Genomic DNA, 15,990 nt, shown 5'->3' on the forward strand with positions numbered 1-15,990 from the left:
GCTACGCAGCCACTGCTGGACTTTCTGAGGAAGAGCAGACCCCTTCTACTACAGGATCACCACTTCAGAGGACTGCAGCCACCATTCCACCAGACTGCTACCACCACCCTGCCTAACAGGGACTCAGGTTGTATCTTGACTTTGTCAGTGTTTTCTTCTACTTTCTTTTCCTTTCCTTTAATTTCCATTAAATTGTTATTCTGACTTGGTGCCTCCCACTGGTTTGTTTTCAAACTAGCACAAGGTTCTGCTATTTTCTCACTGAAATGGTGTTTCCTCTGGATTCCCTTCAGCCGTCCACTACACAACATAGACATTCCCATTCCTCAACCTCCTTACACGACTGTCATAGCAAAGATCTTCAGGCGTCATATGATGTCTTCAGCACTTAGGCTGGATGACGGTGGTGAGGACCTGGCACAGGCTGCCCAGAGAAGCTGTGGCTGTCCCGTTTCTGGAAGTGTTCAAGGCCAGGTTGGATGGGGCTTGGAGCAACCTGGTCTAGCAGAAGATGTCCCTACCCATGGCAGGGAGTTTGGAACTGGATGGTCTTTAAAGCCTTTTCCAACACAAACCATACTATGATTTTATGAATTTAAGTATCTCAAATATAATCTTGTACTATTTATTCATAAAAATATGTTTGAAATTAATATACATGGATTTACGTTGTCTACATAGGAAAAAAATAACAAATTTTGAGATGTGAATCTCTTCAACCGAACTACTGTTGGTCTCACTATATCTCATTGTAATTTTTTGCTTTATTTTCTTTTCTATTATTTTGAACAATAATTCTCACATTGCAAAACTGTAAAACCAATTTTTTTGTCTGTCTCACAGGATTCTGAGAGCTTGCAGAAAAAATCACTGGAATTGACTGTCAGCTAAATGAGGCAAAACTGCTCTCCCAAAAGAAAAAACACTTTGGAAATATGTGGGTATTCACAGAAAGGAATGGTGCATTACTGAGACTTTTACAAGTCAAGGGGGTTTAGCCATTCTGGTATTGTTGCCTTAAGCCACTAAAATCAAGAGCCAAACAAGGTTAAGGTGATAAAAATGCAGTTACCATTTAATGAAGGGTCCCTCCAGGTGCACAACATGCTGACATACATGCTGAAAATGTGTCAAAAATGCACACGGGATACAGGGCAAGTACAGTTTTATAAGTTTAGCAAATTAGCATAATTGGCAAGAATCCCCAATTAGAAACACAGGTAATGAAATAATTCCCCCTCTTGGTTCAACCCCTTCTGAAGCCCCTCTTCTTGCTAGCTGTTTATTATCTAATACATGGGCAAGTGTCTTGGGAAGGTGTCTTGGTCTTGATTCCCAGAAGAAGCAAGATTAGAACAGGCCTTTAGGAATTTGTTCGTCTAATAGGAAAAGTATTGGAGTTAGGAAACTATATAACTGTACAATAATAGCCTACAGAGCTATGAATATATACAAAGAATATATAAAAGCAAAAATCATTTTGGCATCATTATGGTAGGCAAGCAATCTTCAAAGCTGCTGCTGGAAATTTGGTTGTTGGTGGAAGAGATACCTTAAAGAAAGGACAACAGTGACTCAGGATAACAGGTGAATGCTCCAGATTATGCTTACAAAGTTGTTTTCACACACTTTTTTTGCAAGAAGCACAGAGCTGAGTCTCTGACTTGGAGTCTCTGAGAGAAGAAAGAGGCAGTAAGGTCTCTTCATACCCTGTGATTGGGCCAATGCAGAACACTATGTGGCACATGCATGAATGACACGGAGGTGCCAGAGCTTGTCCAGAGAATGGCAACAGAGCTAGGGAAGGGTCTGGAGCACAACACCAGGTTGTTTAAAGCCCCATCCAACCTGGTTTACTTATGCTTCTCCTGATATGATGAGGAAATTTAAATGCTTTCCACACCAGCATTTCTCATGATAAAGATGAAGATCTTTTCCACCAAAAATGTTTCACCAGTCCTCAGTTGAGAGACAAAAAAGACCCTTTCTTGCAAAAGAGGCTGGGAGCCTAAGAAATAGCTAATTATGGGTCTAATTTCTCTCAGTAAAGATGCTACCAGTGAAAGCTGGCAGCTTGTGGAGCACCACACAAGTTTGCTTGTCAGCCTTTTATTGCTGTTGTGGGTTTTGTACAGATACCTGCACAAGAAAAGCAACGATAGACACATTTTTTTACCTTATCCTTAGCAAAAATAGGATTTATTAGGAAAAATCAAAGGTGGAAAGCATATTCTTATGCTCCTACATGAGAATGTACCCTGTATCATAGTTTCTCAAGATATGGTGAGTAAAACCACATCTACTGAGGCATAAAAGATCAAAGCCACATGTGCTGATGCATAAAAGATTAAGAATGATAGATCCTTCATAAAATGTTCAGTTTAAAGTAAGATGGAAAGATGTGGCTTGGTCTTAATGAGGTTTCAAGGATTTTGAAGGTTTGTGGTCCAAACTAATATGGAGCCTTTTTTTCTAGACAATCAGAAATAGGTAAGGACTGTCTAATTTCTGAAGAAATTATAGAGTATCAAAAAACCCTAGACGATAAGCAAATACCTTGTGAAAATTAATATCCAGTATAGTCTTTTGAGCATCATCTACTCCAGTAAACTAAACACGATGAGGACTCACACTGTCTCAGTGTCAGTGCTGCTAAGCTCCCCCCCCAGGGATGCCTCTGTCCTGGATGAACCAACTCCCTCCTCAAGTGCCACTAAGCACAGTCTGGGAAATAGCACAAGATGCTCAGACACCATGTTTTGGTCACAAATAGACTTCAGTAGTGTGGAAAAGGGGTATCAAGTGCCAGTTGGTCTCAGTGCTGAAAAGCAGCCATGAGCAAATCCAATTTGCTAATGTGGACAGAATCTTAGAGAGAATTAATTACTCCAGACTCGCTCAGGCAACAGAAATAACTAGGGGTCTTTGATGGGACAGCTCATGTACAACTACAACCCAAAAGAAAGGGAGGCTCAAAATTAGTTTCCTGAGCCTAACAGGAACATTACTTGTGCCTTTGGGGAAAGGGATCACAGAAATTCCAACATGCTTTACTATCTGGGAGGAATATGGATGTCATAATAGAGTTTTTCCTTGTTGCTTCTTAGATCAAACACAGTGCACACGACAAGGCCTATCAGCATCCTAATTCTTTGCTTGTGCCATGCAAACACTCTTTTTTGCCACTTCAGAAATCTGACCCAGCTGCACAAAGCCAACAGTGACAAAGCTGAAGGAGCAGCTTACATGAGCACAGATTGATATTGCTTCACATACTACCTTGGTGTCTGCCAGGAAGGCAGGAACCTCCCTTGGAATGGAGAATATAATCCACTTCCTTCCAAATTACTATAACAATGAAATTAAGGGGCTTTCAGGCAAAGATATGGGAAAAGGAATAACAGTTCTTTACTAGAATATATATGTATAACAAGACAAACAAACAGCACCAGCGGCAGCAACAACCAACAGAACCAGGAACCCAGTGCCAGCCTCTCTCGGCTGTCAGGCCCTTTCCCCTTGTCCTGGGTTGAGGTGTATTCTATTACCATCCTCATGAGCTGTTGAAATCAGGTGGGGCAGTGTTTCCTTGCCTCCTCCCTCCAGACTATCTTCTGTTAACGAGCCTAATCAACACTTGGCCTCATGACTCATTACCCCATTGTGAGATGCTCCACCCAGAGGGAGGAACCAAGCATCCCATCCTGGATATAACTGGGACTCTGAGCACCAAAGAGATGGGGGGGCTCCACTGGATTTCCAGAGGACAGGAGCTACACAGCCACTGCTGGACTTTCTGAGGAAGAGCAGACCCCTTCTACTACAGGATCACCACTTCAGAGGATTGCAGCCACCATTCTACCAGACTGCTACCACTACCCTGCCTAACAGGGACTCAGGTTGTATCTTGACTCTGTCAGTGTTTTCTTTTACTTTCTTTTCCTTTTCTTTAATTTCCATTAAATTGTTATTCTGACTTGGTGCCTCTCACTGGTTTGTTTTCAAACTAGCACACCCCTTCAGTGCAGTTCCACTCACAGCCGGCAGGGGCGCCAGTGGCTCCCGGCCGGGCAGGATGGGTGTGATGGTTCCCCCGCGCCTGCAGGGGGCGCTCTGGCGCGAGCTTGGCCGTTTCTCTGCATGTAGGTAATGGCGGCACAGCCAGCGGAAGGGATGGAAAAGGGGCTTCCTTTACAAACCTGTGGGGGGGCGGCCAGTCCTGGTGCCCCTCTGGATGGCCAAATGAGCTGTAGCAGGAACCTCGGAAGCAGCAAGCTGGAACAGCAGACGCCAGCAAAATCCCTGAGTAATAAAACGAAATGTATCAGAAACTCCACAGCTGTAGCAGGGGTCACTGGGTGTCCCAGCAGAGCAGGGAGTGTGGGGTGTAGCGAAAAACAGCCCGAGGCAGCGGCAGAAAGCAGCGGGGCTGGGCAGTGGCAGCCGGGCTCCTCTGCAGCAGCTGCCCCACGCAGCCGGGGAGATGCGCCCTTCAGGAGGGGGTTCGGGGGTCGAGGTCCTGGTCTTTTCCTCTGAGGCACCCAAACAGATGGCAAGGGTTCTTTTTCAGTGAGGCAGGGTGCCAATAAGGTCTCAGTTCAATGGCTACTCTCACAAGCAAAGGCTCACCCACAGCAGGAGAAGCAGTACAGGGCTGGGCTCTGGCAGCGGCAGTGAATTCTTCCCCCATTAAGCAACAGCTCGATGATCCTCCTTTGATGCTGAGAGTGAGAGAGAGGACCCAAGCCCAACCCCTCATGACCCAGCCAAAATCTCGAGGTGTCTTTGCCCTTCCTAAGAGAATGCACCAGCTGCACTCCTGCCCCTTCTCCGTGGCTACTTTTGTCTCTCTTAGGTACCAGTTGTTATTGTCTCTTAGCAATAGATGGGAGAAAAGTCCCTGAAAGAAAACAAAAGGAGCAATCCTAATCTCCAACACGTGCCATGAGTGCAACCTGCTTCCCACAAGCCAGTGAATCAGTGGCAAAGCCAGAAAACAAATTTAGGATCCAAGTCCTAATCTGGTGAATCTGGTGTCTCCAGCAAACAAACAAACACTAGAAAACCAAATAAGCAAAAAAAAAAAAAAATCCAAATAAGGTAAGAATTTCTGGTAACTTTTGCCTAGAAATGTGGCTGCAGTATCTGTGGATAATTGATAACATAGACACAAAGCAGACACACTGTCCTCGTATTTGTTGGAAAGAATTGTCCAGCAACTCGATCCAAACTGCTGCAAGGAGGGTGAGATGGGAAGGGAGCCTGAACATGTTGCACAGAGGAATTTATATCACATGCTATGCTTCACATGTGATGTTTTTCCCTCTACCTACTCACACAGTAGGTTTGTGACTTTAATCTGTTTATTTTTAGTAGGAAGTATAAGTAGGTAAATACATGCTCTGAGCTGATATTTTAGGCAGGGAGGTTTAATTGTGTATGTGTGCTTATTGTTGTTAAGTTTCTGGGTATTACTGATCTTGGACATGCTCCTGCACACTCCCGCACTGCAGGAGCATAGGTTGTTTGGCTGCTATCAGAAACACTCCCTGCTACTACTGTACAAACTGCTCAGGGTGGGGGTTTTCAGCTGCCATATTTGGAAATAATCCTCTTGTTTGTCTGCAGGATGAGTGGAGGAGAAACTATGGCCCTGCAGGTTGTTTCTACACTACACTGGCAAAAGGCAGCCATCAAGATGGTCAAATGAGACACAGGCTCTTCTGTTGCTCTGCTTTTGGTTCTTTTGCTGCAAGAAGTGATGAAATCAGCTCTACCAGCACGGAAACTGGCTGAGAGCTTTGCCCACCTTGCTAAACTACCTGATGACTTACATCTCGCTGCCTCCAGCATGTCAATGAAGACACTCAGGGCTCAGGTTAGTAAGAAACAGAGTTTTTCACCTACTGCCTATGTTGTAAGTCTGCAGCCACTCAAGTAGTTGTGCAAGCACTTGGCCCCAGTTCCAAGTCCCACAAGCAGCATAAGATTCCTCAGTCATGCACAGATATCTTTCTAGGACATCTTTGCATGGGAGCATTTGCTGAAGAAAACTTTATAACCTGGTAAATTTTCATTGAACTTGGAATCTTTACACAGCCCTCTCCTGATTCCCTATTTCATTCTGACTTCCTGGGTTAAAAGCTCGGAAGGTAAATACCAGATTTTTTATAAACACTCAAGTTCAATTCCAGACAATTTACATGGTTTGGGTAATATCATCAAACAAAACAAAGTATAAATAATGCCAAATACCATAGTGCAGATATGTAAACAAATTACAAGGTCTTGTAAAATGACTTGATTTTGAGTAAAACCAAGAATAAAAAGGCAGTCCAGAGTTTGGTCTTCAAATGGCCCAGGTCAGCTTGAACCAGCTGAAGATCTATCAACCAAAGTGTTAACATGCTTCACTTACTTTCTAGACTGTAAACTAAACTGTAATTAGTCACCACAACCCAAGCAAACAATCTCCTCTAATTACCTTGTCATGACAATACGTCTTTGTAATATTGCAGATGCTCAGGGACAACTTATAAACAGGATGTAAGTGAACGTCTAGTAAAAAAATTAACTGGATTACTGCAGTTGCTAAATATTATTCCAAGTTTCATAATACTAAGTGCTTTAAGGCCAACATATAAAACAGCAGCTGCTGTTAGAGGAGTTTGTTTTTCTACGCATAATCAAATTTTGGCTTGTAAAAGGCTGTTATTTTTCTATCTTCATTTTTTTCCTGGGAATTGTTACACCAAGCACAGACGTAAAAAAAACCAAGGAGAAAAAAAAAAAAAGCTGTCTTCCTGAATTTTTTTAATGGGTTTCTTTATTTTTGTCTGTAATCCACCCACCTCCCCACTCATCAATTGCTGGTAGCTCTCTTCTGTTACATTGGTGCTGCTCATTCTGCATTTATGTTGCTAAACCAGGAGATTTCTCAGATCCTGTGTCCAGCTAGGAGCCCCAAACCAGTTCCGGAATCCACATCATGATCCTAATTTTTAACTCAGGTTCTTGTACACCTTAGAGCAACATAAAACTGGAGTGTTCTTTTTGACACATATTACTACACCCAAGGGAGAGAGCTCCACCAGTCCTGCCAAGAGAAGGGTGATAACCCATTCTGCATCAGCTACCAGGGCGGAAAACCTAGACCAGGACACGGCTTTCCTGCATCACTGCAGCACCCTGAAGGTCAGCTGGAGGGTCTGCTTGACTCACAGTCAAAGAATAAAGCAAGGGGCAGACATGTGAACACAGACAGGGGAGCACAAGGAAGCAACAGTCATGCTCAACAAAGGCCATCAAGGTTTCTGCAAGGTGTAGGTTTAGCTGACGGGGAATTTTATCAAGGATATGGCACAGAATGGAAAAGCACAGACTTGTGGTTTTGGAAGTCCACCTGATCTAGTGGAAGGTGTCCCTGTCCATGGCAGGGAATTGGACTAGATGATCTTTAATGCCCCTTCCAATCCAACCCATTCCATGATTCTATGGTAAGCAACAATGACCACATCCAGGCAGAAGCAGCTGTCCTCTCTACATTGGAGAAGACAGAGGGAACAATGTCTTTGACAGAACAAAGTTGAAGAAGGTGTCCCTAAACATTTTCCCACAAACCTTTCTGCAAGGCTCCTCTAATCTTATTCTGTGTATTGGTGTTGGGCTGGATCATGATTTTGATCCTCCATGTTTACTTCTATCCACCTTCTCTCCTGAAGTATTTCATCCATGCTTCTCCTGCCATCCAACCATGATGGACCTTGGCATTGGGTTTTGACTCTCTTCCCCCTCTGTCTCAACACAGGGACCTCTCACTACCAAGACCTGCATTTCAAACACACTTCTTGTTCCCAGAAGTGAACACACTTTCCTTCCAGATCTCACCTCTCCACCTTGGGTTGACTCACAGACCTCTGACTCTTTTTCCTCCTTTTCTGTCCTTGGTGCAGCCCATCACTCATGCTTTTCTTTCATTCCCAAGTCTGCAGTTCCCTCTTGGAGACCAACAAATCACACGGTATTTAATCATACAGTTGACGTTATAAACAGAGCTGTCCTAAGACCTCTCCTTTTCTACATGCACTACTCCCCAGCCTTCATAACAAGAGTTCTTCCACCCAGGACCAAGATCCAGACTGTTATTTCACAGTGCACTGGCTTAACTCTATCTTCTCATCTAATTTCTTTTTTATCTGTTCACATTCTTTGCCTTGTGCCTTTGCCCTTTCTCTGCATTTATCTGTCAAACACCCTCTTTTCTTCAAAGCACTGCTTAAAATTCAGCTCTCCAAGCAGCACTCCTCTTTTCTAATCCCTGGCAATCTCACATAATCCTTGTGATGAAATATTTTCTCATGATCTGCCATGTGTTTAACTTAACTACTTTAGATTTCAAAGTGTCCTAGACAGGGAGTATGTCTTACCTGTAATCTATAAAATACTGTTCACATTGAAAGTAGCCTAAAAATGTTATCTAATAAATGGAATTCATTGCACTGCATTTATGATCAGCTACAAAAGGATGAGGAAGACCTGCTGTACGTGCCAACAGTATCCAGGCAACTCAGAATCACAAATGGATTTTATCTTTACACTACCCTTTGGGGAAGGTAGATGGCCAAAGGCTTTGGGAGCCAAGGCAAAGAGCATAGCAAGTGATTTATTAGCCTGGGGTCACAGAGATTCTGGTGATGCGGGCCCTTGTTAAGCCTCTTCACCACAAAGGCATGCTTTCCCCAAAGGAGGGAACTGATCAGCAACCTACTGGTGTTTATTTGAAGAAGGGCCTGAGGATAAGGAAAACACTAATCATAGAGTCATTAAGGTTGGAAAAACCTCTAAGATCATTGAGTCCTCCGTAAACCAGCACCACTGTGCTCACCACTAAACCATGTCCCCAACTGCCATATAATAGAGAAGTGTCACACACACACAAAATCACAACCACCTTGTTATTATAACAGTTTTCCACTGGAAAAAGAAACACATTACTATAAATGTGCCAAGCTGAGGCAGAGCTCACACTGCATCATACTACTGGGTCAGTGCATGAGAGACAGTAGTGAGATAGGTCCTGATGAGAGGCAAGATATTGGTCCACTACAGCCATTCATGTGGGTTTTTTTCCACAGGCTACATGAAAAGGACTCCTGCATACTTCTTGACTTGGAAGCCACAGCCAGTCCAGCTGTGTTTCCCAGCATCTGAACAGTTTGGCGAGCATAACACATTTTCCCCAAAACAACAACACTCCCTTGTGGCTTTTAGCCTGGCAGTTCAGTACTGATACAAAACCGATCATTGCTAGGTGATGTTCCCGCCACTCAGATCCAGCACAGTCTTCCTTGCTTCAGCACAAGCCTTTTGTGCTTAGAAGGTTCTATTACAAATGTTCACCTGTAAAAGCAGAGTATGGGAGATGTGTGAACAGCAGAATAAGAAATTAAATGTAGATTGGTAAAAAGCATAATTTTTCTATTCCAGTTGACACATAGAATCACAGAATGATTTGGTTTGGAAGGGACCTTAAAGATCATCTAGTTCTAACCCGATAGTGAAGAATTCATTCTCATAGTGAAACATGCATATTTATAATGTCATGGTACATGGCACGGCCAGATTAAATAATTTGGGGATTTTCTGGTATTAACTTGATTTTTTGGAGATACTTCTTTTGTCATGAGATCACGAAGAAGACCAGCCTGCCACCACACTCAAACTGCAACATAAAAACTGATTAGGTATTGTTTTTCACAGGAAACTATTTACAGCATGATGCAGTTTGGGCTGTTCTGGCTTAGGTTTGCTGTGACACACCTGAATGGGATTGTTTACACTCCTGGAAAACAAGAGACAGCTTGCAGCATGGCTGGAGAATCCTGGCTACATTCCTAGAGAGCTTCATGCAGGTGGCATCCAATAAAGACACTTGACCCTTTGCTTTGTCTTTTAAATCAATAATTATATGTTTTTGAGGGGGACAGAGTGAAATCATATGTTGAACTCAGAACTCACATATATATTCTGCCAGCAAAGTCCTTCAGCATTCATAAAAGAAAAACAGATACATACAACATCATGGGCTCATGCTTCAAAAATGAAGCATCCAATTAAACGAGTAATTCTTTCCCAAACAGTATTCTTTTTGCACTTCCATTATAATCAAGTCCTATTATTTTGGCAAAACTATTTACTTTTTTCATATGAAACAATTAATTCTGAGTAGCTGTACCTGAAAGTGAACAGAAGTTGAAGCTGTGGCAGAGAAACCCATGGAAATCCAGGGGGAATCAGGTACAACGGTTTTAAACTAAAAGAGGAGAATTTTAGATTAGAAACTCATTTCCCAGAGAATGGTGAGGCCCTGGCACAGGTTGCCCAGAGAAGCTGTGGCTGTCCCATCCCTGGAAATGTTCAAGGCCGGGCTGGATGGGGCTTGGAGCAATGTGATGTAGTGGAATGTGTTCCTTCTCATGGCAGGGGGATTGGAATGAGATTATTTCAAAGGTCCCTTCCAACCCAAGCCTTTCTATGGTTCTATGAAATCCGAAGTATAATTGGCCTTTAGTTTTGTGGTTTAACCCATCCACACTACTCATGGCCCTGAGCTACTCTTTGTCCTTAGTGTATTAGAAATTGCAGAGACTTCTTGCTTTTATTACACAAGCAAGCACTATCCTACATAGTTCAGAAGGGACTGGTGTTACTTGAACAGTAATAAAATAGTAATTAATAGTAACGGAAAACTAAATCTGTGTGCTAATATAAGACTGTAAGGAAAAGAAGCAGCAGGAGCAAGGCTGAGAATTTCTTTCACAAGCAGTCCCCCTGCTAACTCCTCTCTGGTGAGGAGAAGATGGACCAGCACAAGGCAGTAACATTAAGAAGAAATTTTTCAAATATTTGTGAAAGAACAGGAAAAATATGAACACCCCACAATAGCAAAGTGGGGACATTGCAGCCACAAACTAAGACAAACAGGACTGTAGCCAGGACACTGTGCACAGCATGGAACATGTTGTGGACTTCTGTAGGCTGGGTCTCTGCCAAGCCAACCAGAAGGTATCTACATTAAGCTCTCCCAAGTAGGAAAATTTGTTTTGGTATCAAGAAATTAAATGCAGAAATTAAATACCAAGCAACATTTTGGTGATACTCCAAAAGCAGAAAAAGCAAGTGTTACGTTATTTTAAGTTGCTATTACAAAACACATCTGGCCAGGGGAAGCAGAAGACAAGTCTGATGGACAATTCATATCAGAAAGACACATACCAGAATTTCAGGAATGAGACTATTCTGTTTCATTGGGCTTCTTGCACTGGTTTGGTGGAGACTTGGGACTCTACAAGAAACATTATGATCAGCAGGATGGGTGGAATATAACAAAAAAGAGGGCTCAAATCACAAGACTTGAATTTTCATAAAACATCAAACCAAAAAGTTAAAACATTAGTTAGAAACAGATTCTTAAGTCTGTAAGAGAAACAATCACCATTTTCCATAGGAATAAAATCCAGTCTGTCCAAGTGCATCCTAGTGTGTTTCCATTGCCTGTTACATTCCAGGGTTCACGAGTGAGCTCAAAAAATAATGCAGAAGCTGTCATTGCATTAAGGGACATTGCCAGAGGATGCGGCAGCAAATGGGGTGGCCAGCAATGGGAAATGTTTTTGCAGTGTGGACTCATTTATTTGTGGAGGACTGTGTAGCACCCTGCCAAAAAACAAGGTGAAGGATGAAGACACGTTAGCTTCCCCACAGGAGACTCCACAGGTCCTTGGGGGTCATTATAATGTCTGTCTTTGCTTTTGTACTGCTTAATTTCATCACATCCAGGACTCTTTACACATCCCACAGGAGAGTCGTAATAATTGTGTGGTTGATGTCACCACATATATCAGTGGTGTGATTGACAACCTGAAGTTTGCAAGCTTATGTGTCGCTTCACCTGCTGAGCTCACCAGGCTACAGAAGGCATTCTCTTCCTTCCTGCTTCTCTATGGCCCCATGAGCTCCACTGACCTGTGTAGTATGTGTCTCTCCAAAGAGAACATGCATGTGTAACACATCAACACCTTCGTCTGTGCCATGCAGAGTGCCACACACCCTCCTCCAAATCATAAATGACCCAATTGTTTAGGTTAGAAAAGATTGAGTCTCACTGTTACCCCAGCACTGCTGTATTCACCACCAAGCCACGTTCACAGCTTTTGGACACTTTCAGGGATGGCGATTCCACCACTTCCGTGGGCAGTCTGTTCCAGTGTCCCATCCCACAGCAAACATCAGTTCTGTGAGGCAGTCTTCAAGGCATGGAAATCCGCATCTTCTAGGCCTATGGTGAGGAAGCTGTCTCATGCTTTTCTACAGTCATCCTAACCAACTAAGGAATTTCTTGGCAATTTCCAAGGGGAACTTCATTTAGATTAGACCTAAAAACCTCCATTCTGTACATTACTGCTGTCCTGCTAATCTCTAGGCTGTAGGTTACTGCAATATGACCACAAAGTCAGGGATGAAAAGGACAGAGAAGAAGGGAAAGGGAAATCATGAAGTCCTTTGGAAATCACACAAAGGACACCCTTTCTGCCTGAACCAAGATCAAGAATGTGATTTGTAATGAAAACAAACCTCACTCTCATAAAAAAGTTGTTGGACAGGAAAAGTGATTTCCAGTAGCTTTAAGAATGAAGTTGGGTAATTTAAGCTTTATTTTCTAGGAGTGGAAGGTAAGGAGAAAAGAGGTAAGGGGGGGGGCATAGTCCACCTCAGTCAGTTACTTGGTAACTTTTTGAGTTCTTTTAAGTTTTGCAAACAAGGGTACCAGTACCAAGTCAACCATCTAGGTGCAAACCATGGTTGTGTCTCACCATAACAGGGGTTGCAGCTCTCTGTAGGTGGTTTTGGTAGCTCTCCTCCAGTTGTCCTGCTGGCATCTGTACACCATCGTTTTCCACATTCCATCTGTACATACCACATACATCCAAATCAAGCAATTTCCCAGATCAGTTCATCGACCCAACTTTTGCAATGGGACTAAAGCTCTGGGGCCAGAGTTGTCCTTGTGCCATCTGCACCTTGACTGAAAGAATTTAAAGGATCCAGGTTACATTTACCCTCAAGTTTAAAGTTTGCAACCCCTGTTCCTCAATCCCAGTTTATTTCATCTTGAGGTTCCTATTTTATTTCCAAACAATAACTTTCCATAAAGCACCTGTGCTAACCCTAACCAAAAGTAACCCCAAGCCCTGTGGTACTTTCACAGTGGCTGATCAGACGAGGCAACTGCTCACTGAGTCCGTGCCCCACTATCAGTTGAACTTGATAGCAATTATTTGTAATGCAGCCATTTGGTAAGAATTATTTGTAGTAAAGCCTTATCCTGTGTTCTCTGTACTTAGCAAGCTCTGCTTTGCAGCATCTTTCCTGGGTTGTCTTAAGATGCTTTGGCAGATTTTTATTATTATTTTGGTCTCATTTCTATTTATTGCAGGAGAACTCATGCATCCCTCAGGACAAACTCAGAGGCGAGCACAGTCTGCCACCAAAAGAGCTTGTGCTTTCTCAAGGAATGGCTATAGCAAGGCTCTGCCCTGACCAAAATCCCTACTTCACAGGGAAGACAGCCCTCCAGTTCTCAAATTAGTCATTCTGGGCTTGCATGTGTCACATTTACATGGTAGATTTGAACAAAAGCTGTAAATCAAGAGCTGAAACTGGCCGTGGTCACCTATGGATCTATATTATATATTTTCATGCAAAAAAAAGAAGGCTGCACAATGCTCAGTAACAGCTATTACATCCAACTGTAGACTGATGCAGTTGGAAAAAACACTTCCAAGCATTCAAATCCTTCTCTGGACACCTTTTTAATATTGAGAAATACTAGAAAGTGACATCTGATTACAGTGTTTTGTTAGTATCCTGTGTCTCTGCAGTCCAGAAGTGGCAGGGAGAATTGAACAAGCTGAAGTCTGGAGAGGAAAACAAGTATCTCTATTTCTGGGAACACTGCAGCTACAACACTTTGTTCTCGCTAAATTTGTGCTTCTTCCTTGTGGTTTGTTCTCATGCTGTTGTTAGCCTCTTCTCAGACCAATATAGTATTTCTATTTCACATCCAAAACAAATCAAGAGAAAAACCAGAAAACACATACTAGGAAAGAAGAAAAAAGAATGCGTGGGTGGCCACTGGAAAAAGTTGTTGAGTTTCCATTATGGTCGGTTTCCAAAAACCCAGCAGGACATGGTCCTGAGCAGTCTGACCCTGCTTTGAGCAAGAGGGTTGGACCAGATAATCTCCAGAGGTTCCTGCCAACCTCAGCGATGCGTGGGCACAAAGAACTGCTCCCAGCTCCTTGCCGTATGCAGGTCTTGGGCAGCATCCTTAACAGTAAAAAAAGCCTGTGCAAAGAGACTCCCAGAGCCTTTAGTTGGCCTCTGGTAGTGATGCCATGAGGATTTTTTTGCCTTTTCTTTTATACCCGTTATACCTTTTTACAACTTCTGTATTCTTAGTGCTTTTTGTCTACATTCTTGGACTTGTATGTTCAGCTAGGAGACTAAACATTTTAGAAGCTTTGTAGGTAGGGGTTAGTGTGCCCCAGACACCAAGGTCCTCTGCAGAACACATTCTGTAAACTAAGATAGAACCATCCAGGTGAAGGTTCCTTGGGGTAGGGGGCTCATTCAAGCCTCTCATTGGAGAATTTTTGATAGATCTGCTAATTAGTAAGACCTATAATGTTATACCTGATCTTTTGGGGGTGTGCATTGAGGTGTGCATTTCAGTGCATTTTACCTGGTCATGGTGCACCTAAGGATCCTTAAAATAAATACAAAGGTAAAATCCCTTTTCCCCTTCTAAGAGTGTTTGACTCTTGATTTTAAGACCAGGAAAAGGCATCAGTAGAGCCTGACATGAAGGAAGTCCTGAAGTACTGGAGATCTATGAGCCTCTGGGACAGTTCTGACTATGAGCTGTGACAAGCTGGTTTTTTTTAACCACATAAGACAATTTCTGAACAATGTTTGCTCTAATGAGTAATAAATTAGGCTCTTACAAGTAAGAATTACCAAAGTTTTAGTAGAAGTGCCATCAAAAAGGATTCATGCTAGGTAGTTTGGGCATTCAAGTGACAGAATTAGATTATCTTGGTCCCTTTCTTCCAAGCCAAACCATTCTATGGAGTCTAAATCCCGTATGTAGTCCATGAGAGACTGGCTATTGTGCCTACCACTCTCTGAAGGGTTCAATGATAGCCCAAAAAGCCCATGGTCCTCATCATCCACTCACAGTTGGGTGATGAGAGTAGCTTTTCTAAATCCATTTAATAAAGGCAGTTACAGAAACCAGGATCACAGAAAATTTCAAAACTGCTAAAAAACTTATGAGCTGGAAAGCTGATGAAAACACCAAAAAACCTTAACCCCCCCCCGCCAAAAAAACCATACAAAAAAAACCACTAAAAAAAATCTAGCTTTCAAAAGAGGTCAAGGATTGAGCAAAACTAAAATCATAGGAAGTTTTGAGTAGAATCAGATCTGGAGTATTTGGCCGACATTTCTAACAGTCATCAGAGAATCACAGAATGGTTTGAGATGGAAAGGACCTTATAAATCATTCTGTTTCAACCCTCTCCTGTGGGCAGTCCTGGGCTTCAAAAAAGATTCAAGACCATTTGGTTACTCTTCAGTACACAGTGCTTAAAAACTTCTTACTACCTTTTCTGCACCAAATAATTCAAAGACTCTTTTCTCTAGAATTAATGAGCAAGTTCCCAGGTACGGATTTTCCTATTTTAACACTTCAGCAACTTTTCACCAAAGCACAGTGAAAATATTCCCCCAACCCATCCAAGATGACCAAGCATCCCCACATGCCAGTCATAGCTCTATATGCCTCAAGGTACCACCAAATTCTCTTTTTAATTTTCACAGTTTAAATCCTTAGCATACCAATGCAACTCTCAATTCATTGCCAGTATC

Source organism: Aphelocoma coerulescens, chromosome 1, assembly GCF_041296385.1.
Source record: "Aphelocoma coerulescens isolate FSJ_1873_10779 chromosome 1, UR_Acoe_1.0, whole genome shotgun sequence".
Lineage (NCBI taxonomy): Eukaryota > Metazoa > Chordata > Aves > Passeriformes > Corvidae > Aphelocoma > Aphelocoma coerulescens.